This window comes from Manis javanica, chromosome 4, assembly GCF_040802235.1.
Source record: "Manis javanica isolate MJ-LG chromosome 4, MJ_LKY, whole genome shotgun sequence".
NCBI classification, from domain to species: Eukaryota; Metazoa; Chordata; class Mammalia; order Pholidota; family Manidae; genus Manis; species Manis javanica.
Window position 1 is genome coordinate 167599071 of NC_133159.1, and position 10305 is coordinate 167609375.

Below are 10305 nucleotides of genomic sequence, written 5' to 3' on the forward strand. Positions count from 1 at the left end.
ATGGAAGTCTAAGTGCAAATGGTTGTACACTGGGTCCCCTGCACCACACATCTCCAAGGACAACGGCGACTGGATCTGTACTGCCCAGCCTTCCCCATCCACTCCACCCCAGGGAGGAGGTGGATGAATTCTTCTCTGTAGCAATGGAATGGCCCCTAGAAAAGAGCCACTGCTACTGACATTTGGGGAACCCCAAAGAAATGGCCCTCATCTAGCTCCTACAGTGAAGCTCATAAAACAACAAATGACCTCCATGCACACAAGGTGGCCTTTTGATATTTTACTTGTAAATATTAGTGGCCTGCAAAGGATAACCAAAAATTTGAGGAAAGGCTCCAATGTGAAAGACAGAAACAGACCAACTGACCAACAACCAAACAGAAGAAAACATCAAACAAACGATCATTAACATCTTCAGAGAAGTAAGGGAAGATATTTCACCCACGAAACTGGAACCTAAGACAAGAAGGAATAATTCAAACTGGATTGTGGTGATGGTGGCACATCTCTGTAAATTTACTAACCATCAGTGGATCATACAATTAAAATGAATGGGTTTTATGGCATGTAAATTGCACTGAAAAAGAGCAGCTTTAGAAAAGGGAATAATCAGGAAAAAAGGAGTCAGTCAGTGGATATTGAAAATATGAGAGCAGAAATAAAATAGTCAATAGACAGGTTTGGAAGATAAAGGCAAGGAAATCTTTCAAACAGTAGGGGAAAATAAGGTATGGAAAATAGGAGACGGAAAAAATAGGGAAAATAAAAGATTTACTTAGGGTGCCCAACAAAAGAAATAGAGAATAGAGAAAATGGAATGAGTCCATCATCAAATAAATAATACAAGAATATTTCCCAGAACTGAAGGACCTGCATTTCCAGATTTTAAAAGCCCATTGAGCACCCAACACAATGAATGAATAAAAGTCCACATGAATTTCATGGTGATGTGTATGAAGATAAAAGGAGATCTTGAAAGTTTCCAGAGGGAAAACATTGTAAAAAAAAAATAAAGATCAATAGTAAGAATGGCATCAGATTTCTCACTGGCAGCAAATACCACATTCTAAAAGTCAGAAAACAATAAATATGTGTTCAAATTTGACCCCTTTAAAATGGCGCAAACAACAAGTAAATTTTAAAAAGCGAGTCTTTGATGAGGTCAGAACGTCTATGATCCTCTCCTCACCTTCCCGGGCTTTCTCACCTGCTCCCGGCCCTCCTTCCATGCTGCTCTCCCACCTGCCCCTCTCGACTCTCTTCCTTTACTGGCCAGCACGGAGAAGGGAAGGAATTTTTTTTCTAATTAGTTTCTTCCTTTGTTAAGTCGTTTTATGTTCTCTGTTCTCCATTTGGAAAGCAAACATGTGGAACACTTTGTTTCTGCAATACAAAACTGAAATTAAACTGCTTTTTGTTTTTTTTTTTCTTTCTGTGGTTGGTGAGACATCTCCCTGGACCTCTGCCGCCAGTGAAGCCCTCCAGTGGGTGTCGTTTCCAGTTTGTGGGTCACCTCAGATGGGAGTAAAAGGCTTAACTAGTTCTGAGCTCAAAGCCTTTATGTAAATTTAAAGACAATTCCAAATTGGTTTCCCCTAGTTCATTAGGAAAAAAAAGTTTAGGTTTGGTTCTCACTAGGAAAAGGCTCCCTCATTCTAGATCCTCCTATCCAGCTGGCCTTCCAAAAATCAACACCTCACAAAAGCAGGTCTGTTGCTCTCAAGCAGGCATCAAGCAATGACTGGCTTCTGCTCAGCATTGAGGCTTGTGTAGAGGTGGATAGTGATGGCAATGACATTCCATTCCTCAGCACACATTTGTTGAGTGCCAATTGTGTGCTTGACCCTAGTATACAGAGAAAGCTGAGACCTTGCCTCACTGTCTGTGGCAGGGAGAACAAACACCTAAACAAATGATTATCACTCACAGGCCCACTGTGATAGTAAAAGGATGTACAGGGCGTCAGAGCAGCGCGTAGGAATGGATTCCTTCTATCCCAGAGGACTGAAGGCTTCCAAAGGAGATGACCTGGAAACTCTCTCGAAGAATACATGAGATATTGTCAGATGGAGAAGACCTGAGGTAGAAGGCCTGACGTAGGGGAGGGCAGACTTGGCAGAGGGGAGGGCAGGCTCAGCAGAGGAAATAGCCTGTGCAAAGGCACTGAGGTGTGTAAGACCACTTCTGTGTGTGACTCTGGGGATGTGACATCATTGTGAGGGAGAGTATCCCAACTTTCCCTTTGGATCTCCCTAGGCCCCCATGACATCTGTCATCCTGTCCGGAGAGAGCCAGCAGTGTCTGGTCCCGCACAGTTCTGTAGGTCCCTGTGAGTGACAGTTCTGTTATCAGCAGGGCAGAGGCATGCTTCTCTGGATGAGGAACTCCTCGATTTGACAGCCGAGCTGTCAGCTACCAGCCCCATGTACTCCCAGCCAGACTCTTACCTCTGCTGCCATGTCTCAGGAAGGAAGATTCCCTCCCCCATAATCACCAGCTCTCCCTGGGGCTGAGGGTGACAGCAACCCTGTTTTGTGTGGTGCTGGGCTGGATTAGTCATCTGGGCCTGGGAGACCAGTTCCACTGTAGAGATGGTAAAAAACATCAGTGGCATGGACAGAGCACAGCTCGGACAAGCTGTGGGGCCTTGAAGAGGCCTGTGCAGGGCTCACTGCATATTCCATCTCTGCGACCCCCACACCCTTCCTCCCCAGTGCCTGACATACGGCAGACAATTTATACATGTTTGCTGAATGAATATTGTGCTAAGATGGGGAAGAGGAGAGTAAGAGAGAGAGAGATTGGTTGATTTTTAAAAAGGAGACAAGGTGGCATGTGGGGTACCAGGGACACAGATGTACCAGATCACACCACAGGGCACAGGTTAAATGCCAGGCCTGCTGCAAGCACCTATGGGTATTATTAACTTTGTGAACCCTGCCAACAATTCCATTTTGCACTTGAGGAAACTGAGGCAAAGTGGGGCTAAATAACTTGCTCAAGTTCATGCAACTCATGCCCATGGAAGCTGGGTGTGAACCCAGGCAGTCTGCACTGCTAACCCTGCAATGTGATAAATACTGCAGTCATGGTAGGGAAGCATCTTCATGGGACACAGAGGAGACTGTACTCCTGGGGGATGGGATCACTGACCAGGAGGGAGAGAGAGTCCTTCAGTGATGTGCTCAGAGCAGGCTCTGGCCCTCAAACCTCTGCACTGGCTTCTAGGATACCAGATCCTGCACTTATTGGCCTGAGAATTGCTCATCAGGAGTGTTGTGGTCTCTAGCAGGCCTTGGCCTCCACTGCCAGCTGTGGGAGTTCAGCTCTCAAAGCCTCTGACATCATCTATTTCGTTGTAGATACAGCTGGCCAGATGGTTAGCTCACGTAGCCCAGATCCCTGCCATATGGCTGCCACAGGGGGTCAGCAGAGTAAGGGTGGGTTCCCACAGTGGCTTTCAAAGGTCACTGAGAAATCCTTTTCTCCAGAACCCACTGTTACTTCCCTCAGTAGCTGTCTTTGTCTTCTCCCTGCCCTGATACCCCCACCCCATCACCTCTGCTCCTCAGTGAATAGTAATCACCATCATTTGAGTATCACCTTGCACCAAGCCTATTGCATGATTCATTTAGTCTTCATTTTTTATACTGGGAGGGCATCGTTCTTTGTTTGCAAGCAGGGAAGGGAAGCTTAGAGCATTCCTCCTTAAAGACTCCCTGGTAACACAAATGCTGGCTGGTGGAGCTGGATTCAGACCTGGCCACATTGGGGCCAAGCCCCAACCTTTAGCCTGGGCCTTTGTCCTCTGAGAACCACTGGGAGTCCTGGGGCCTTCTCTCTCTTAGCACCTCCTTAGAGCCAATTTTCCTCATCTCAGTTGGGAAACAGTCAGAACAAGGATGCTTGCAAGAATGGAGCCAGTGGCCTCTGTCACAGGTGGTTAGAACCCAGGAGAGTCATTTCAGTGCTAAAATACCCCCAAAGGGATCAAAGAGGCTGCACACACTGCCCCCTACAGTGGTTCACAGAGGTCAAAGGGCATGGCTGTGCAGGAGAGGCCTGCCCAGAGGAAGGGAAGACCCACTGTGCTGGGGAGGGCAGAAAGGACAAGAGGATCACTGATCGAGCAGTTAACTGGTCCCATGAGAAACCAAATGTGACGGCGGGGGGTACCTTTAGGGAGTACACACCCAAGACTAACAGGAAGTGGAAACCTAGCCTGGATCTACCTACTGACAAACTCTCAGGTGTTGCCCCACCTGACCCGGTTTACTGCTAGGAGCATTCTCTGGGACACAGCGCCATCTGCAGGCAGGCCCGCAGTAATGGGGAGGCAACAGGGGCTGGTCCTAGGAGCTGTTGGTCGTCAGCTTCGGTGCAATGACTGTGGGCAACAAACCCAGCACCACTACAGCCCTTACAGCTCAGGCAGTCTTACAGCCACCAACATCCCCCTTTCCAGCAATCTTCCCAATGATTTGGGCAGATACTATCGTACCCGTTTTGTAGATGGAGAAACTGGACCTCAGAAAGCTGGAGTCACCTAACTAGCTGGTGGTGGAGTCAGGTGGATTCCAGTTCGGGTCCTTTGACCAAAGCCTCTGTGTTCTACAACTATCTCTCTTGTTGCAGAAGAGAAGAAGTTGGAAGGTGGGAGACAGAGTGAAACCTGCTGGTCGGAAGGGTCGGAGAGCGAGTAGTCGTGGCTGGGTTCTGTCACACGTGCTCTCAGTGAGGCCCTGCTGCCTGCCAAGCCCCAGCCACCCCGGCCAGGGAGGGCAATCCCCAGACAGCCCACCCTCCCAGGCCTGTTACAGATTAAAATACAGGGAATTGAGCTGCTTAAAGGGGACTGTCGATGTGGGTGAGGTGGATTTTTTACAGGTCTCAGTAACTGGCAAGATAATTGGGAACATTGTTCTCTACTCCCTTCAGTGCCCATCTCAGCAGCAAGCCCTTGTCAGCCAGAACTGAGACTGTCTATTCTAATGAGGAGAAGATACTCAAGTTGTCTAAATTCACCAATTTTTTTGAAATTTGAAACTTATCATTTCCTGAGCCACACTATTAGCCACCCAAATTCTTGAACTTGTTGTTACTGATACAAAACCGAGCAACCCAATCAGGTTTACATTGATGGGTAATGTTTCATCAGCCCCATATGGAGTACCCACTCAGAAGTGGTTCACAGTGGATTTATTCCTGGGACAGCCTTCTACTATCCAATTTAAATCTCCCAGGAGTTTGTTCCAAGAATAGAAGATAACTCTTACACTATCCCCAGCTAACTGCAGTATTATTGTGATGGAAGCCTAACTAGAACGGTTATCTGCATAGCTAGCCAATGCTTCCTACTCCCTGAACACAGAGCACGTGGGGAGATTCTCCTGCTCTAGGGTAACTTTGTTACTTGATTGTCTATAATGCAGCTCATTCTAATTTACCACTTTTGCATATTTATACCCCTTAATTAGTCACCATTTATTAACTGCCTACTGCATGCTTATCCCTAAGATATTTGCTTTGGGTTGGGGAGCCTAAATGAGAAATATTTGCTCCTTTAGGGTGCTGGTCTCTTCTGGGGTCTTAAGCAGATGAACAAATAATATATGTTGAGTAGTCTGTGTGTGCAAAATATTTGCCTGGAAATCCATACATCTGAGAACGGATGCATTGTGGAGACTTTCTAGGATCAGTTAAAGGAGAAAGAAATATAAACGATATTGGGGACCCTTCTCTACACTAGCCAGCCAGAAGAGCATAAGGAGAACACTTTGATTTCACTCATTAATTCAGCAAATATTTGTTGAACACCTACCCAGTGCTAGGCTCTAGAAGGCAATTTTGCAAAAAACAGTCCCTTATCTCAAACAGTTGACAGCACAGCTGCAGAGGCTGTAACTTTTTTAAAATGCAAATCACAGAATGGAACAGAAGATCCTGAAGAGATGAGGAAATCCAGCTCTTTGGAAATCATTAGAAATGCTCAATCTGTTAAAAGTAGAGCATCCTATAAGGTCGTACCTGCAAGTTGTCAGCCTCAGTCCTTGGCACATTAAAGAAGTAGGGGAAAGAGCCTGGACTCATTTCTGAACCTCACTGTTGAAAAAAGAAGTGATATGTGGGGGGAGAAACAGGACCAATAGGATCTATAGTGATATATGAGAGATTTATTATGATTTATTATTAGATTAGTTGTGGACGCTGAGATATGCCATGAGATGATGTCTGCAAACAGAAAACCCAGGGAAACTGGTGGCATAATTCAGTCTAAGGCCAAAGGAGGATCAACCTGGTCTAAGTCTCAGAGTCCAAGGCCCAAGAACCAGGAGCTCTCATTCCAATATCCAAGAGCAGGAGAGATGGATGTCCCAGATCAGAGAGAGAGAGAATTTGCACTTCCCCCACTTTTTTGTTCTATTCTGGCCCTCAGTGGATTGGATGATGGCTGCCCACATTGGTGAGGATAAGTTTTTTTCTCGGTCTACTGAGTCAAATGCTCATCTCTTCTAGAAATACTCTCACAGACACACTCGGAAATACTGTTTTACTGGCTATCTGGGCATCTGAAAGGATCACCATCAAGTTGACGTGTAAAATTAACCCTCACAGATGGGTTCTAGCCCGCCTCCATCCAGAATGACTTCCTTCTCTCTACTTCCTGACCATTCTCAGATTTTAACCTTTGGACTCCTTACCCCTAGGGCCCGACGCTCAGCCCACCTCTCCACCTTCTGCTTCCTTCTGTGGTTAGATTTTAGCTTCTCTCCTCCCTTACATAGCCATCAATTACTCTGAGTTAAGACACTGCACCGTCCATCCAGCTCCAGAGAACCACTCCGTACTGGAAGGCAGGACCCCTCTGTACCCAGCTGTCCGGCCTCAGAGGCAAGACACACCCACCTCAGAGGCAAGACACACCCACCCAGGAGAAAGCAAAGAGTGGTAGATTTTAAAGAAATGCCAAATGGCCACACTGGGAGCTCATAGCTAAACTCAGATTTTTAAGAGGACATGAATTAGAAAAACAAAAGGACAAACTATAAGAATGGATGTTTTCATAAATGTTTACTAATGAGATGAGTATGTGTAAGGCATTTAACACAGTGCCTAGAACATGGTAAGTATACAATAAATATAAGGTGATATTAATGTTACTATTATTGAGTCCCAGAATGGCAAGGGCTTATAATAAAATGTAACAAAAGAAGTCTTTAAAAGCTAAACTTTTCAGAGCCAGAATAACAGAGATACTCAAGGCACATGACATGACGTTAACAAAAGACTGGAAAAAGTTAAAGCCTCCTTTCTCCCAATTTTCTTCCATTTCCTTTGTTAAAGAGAATAATCTTCAACCTGGAAAGGTTAACAAACATGATTATGGGGTAACTGGGACCCAAGACAGATGCTGCAGCGCTCAAGGAGGGCCCTGCTGCTTTACATGAGTCCTCTCCTGATTCCAACTACATATATCCAGAACCTTCTAGCGTGATTTCAGAACCCCTACTGGTAAATGCTGAGAAATCAGGAAGCTGAGAGGAGTGGGGGGGAAACTGGAGGTGGAGAAATGGTACCCAAATGTGACAAAGTGGATTACAGAAATTACAGATTGGTATGTCTGATGATGCAGATCTGTAGACAGCTAGGTTTTGGGCTCTTATAAAAGATGGTGGTGTTTCTAGTGGACCAGTGTGACTCCCTAAGGGTAACTACTGGTCAATTAACCTCATTTCCATTGTTGATAGGCACACAGAAGCACTGCTGTGCATATTCTATACTTAATTTTAGTGAAGCACATGAGAATCTTTCAGGTTTCCTGATGGGCAAGATGAAGAAATAAGGGCTTGATTTAAAATGCAAGGCTCAGAGAGGTTGGTATTTTTAACATTGACACACAGCTGGCCTGTAGTGGAGTGAGAATTTGACCCAGAGAACATTAACTCTAGGACGCAAACCACCACAGCACTGGGCTGGCATCTACAGAATATGGGGCCCACCACTGGCCCCTCACATTTTAAGAAGGATGCTGACAGATCAAAGCAAGTGTGGCAGAGAGATACCAGAATGGAAGAGACTGGAAACCTTATCATATGAAAAGCCTTGGGGGTCTGTAGGGGATAAAAATGATTTTAGGGAAACACAATGACTGATCTCAAGTGCTCAAAGAAATGTTACATAGTAAAGCAAAGAGGTTTATTCGGCATAGAATAAGGACAAATGACAGATTCCAACTTTCTAAGGACTAGAGTTATTGCAAACTGGGATGGGCTGCTTTATGAGATACTGAGCTCCCTGGCACTGGAAACATTCAAGCAGAGGCTGGACAGACATTGGTCAGGCTTTCTACTCTGAAATGCTTCTCTCCCTCTCTCTCTTCTCAAAATGCCTACAGCACTGCTGAGACCTACTGATTCTGCACCCCTATTGGGATTGGTTTCGTGATTATAAATTCCACACAGTTTTGTTAGGTATCATTTATGTACCATACAATTCACCCATTATAAGCAAACAATTTTCTGGTTCTTAGTAAATTTATACAGTTGAGTAGCCATTACAATAGTGATTAGTTTTTGCTTCCCAAAGAACATTATTAGCATCCAGAGTAGGTCCAAGTCTCCCTTGGCTACGATCCCCACTGGCCTGTGTCCTGGCTCCTCCCGCTCCGGCCACTGCTCGTTCCCCACTCATCCCCCCTCGCATGTCAGCTGGCATGGTTCTTTGCATGCTGCTCCGTATCCCTGGGCTCTGGACCCTCCCTAGATGTCACCACTGGGCACTTTTGCTTCCTTCCCTCCATGTCTGCCAAGCTCTGGAAGCCAATGTCCATGTATTAGCAGCAGTGTAAACTGAAAGGATATGGGCTCTGGTGCCCAGACCCGCAATTGAATCATGACCACATGGCCTTCAGCAAATCACTTTATCTTCTGAACCTTGGTTTCCCCCTTTGTAAAGCATATATATTGCACATGCTTGCTGGGTGTGAAGATTATAGAGATGATGTATATAAAGTGCATAGATGGTATCCAGTATGCTCAATAAATAGTAGTGATTACTGCTTTAACATGAAAATTACTGCTGCGAATCCTGCGGCTGCTTTTATTATTGGCAAAGTCCTCTGCTCTGGGTGCCTATTTTGCCTTTCTCTTCCAGGCATATCTATGGCATTGTCGCTGTTTTCTTGGTCACGTTTGGTGTCCAGATAAGAAAATGGATTCTATTAATCCCCATGGCCCACCGCAGCCAGGGCTGCCTGTGGGTCAACAGGATGGAGCATCAGCACCACCTAGTGGGGAAACACAGCAGCAACTGCTTACTGGCTGGACCCGGGAGGCCTTCTGGTTCCGGCTCCATCCAATGCTTGCCACAGCATCGTCCTAGAGCCCTTCCCACACCATGCATTAGCGTAAAAGAGGATGAGAAGAGTAAGTCAAAATAGGAGAGACATTCTTAGTGTGGTGCGCCTCAGAGACCAGCAGTGGTGAAAAGGCAAAGTTTAAAAAGCACCTCCCCAAATCTACAGAGACAGAAAGGGTCAGTGCTTAGCGGTTGCCTAGGACCGGTGGGGGGTGGGGGGTATGAGAAATGGGGAGTGGCTGCTAAAGGTACAGGGTTTCTTGTCAGGGCAATGAAAATGTTCCGGAACTGGCTGCTGTGACGACTGCACAATTCCATGAGTACACTAACACCACTCATGTACACTTCAGGATGAACTGAATGGAATGTGAATTGTTCTCAACAAAGCTCCTACTGAAAAAGGTGGAAAATTTCAAAAATTTTAAAGGGAAAAAAAGCATTGCCACAGCATGTATCATCAGATTCTCTGCATACTATCTGACAACCTCTGCCACATACCTATGGACAAAGGACCCAGGTGTCATATTTCATTCTACTTGAACCTTCCACGGGAGGGAAAACCCTCCTGTCCTGCGAAACACACAGGCAAATACTCAGCCCTGTTAAGGCGTTACTTAAAACAGTTCAAATGACATGATCCACAATATACAGCTTTGACCCATGGAGCCTCCACATCACCCCAAACTCTTAGCATTCAGAAAGCTGCACCCCGGGTATGCCTGGGACCTTCCATTTCCAGGGGAGAAAATCAAGGGTCAGGGCTGAGTAGTCCAGCTCAATTCAGCTAGTGAATGGGTAGAGCTCTAAGTTTAGCCTCAGCCTGATTCCAGATTCAGAGCTCTTGCCATTCTGACACAGGATGACATCGCAATTTTCACCTGGCATCCCTACGTAATTATTATCCTGTTGCCTCTGCAGATAAATCCCATGGTCACCTAACTATGGCTC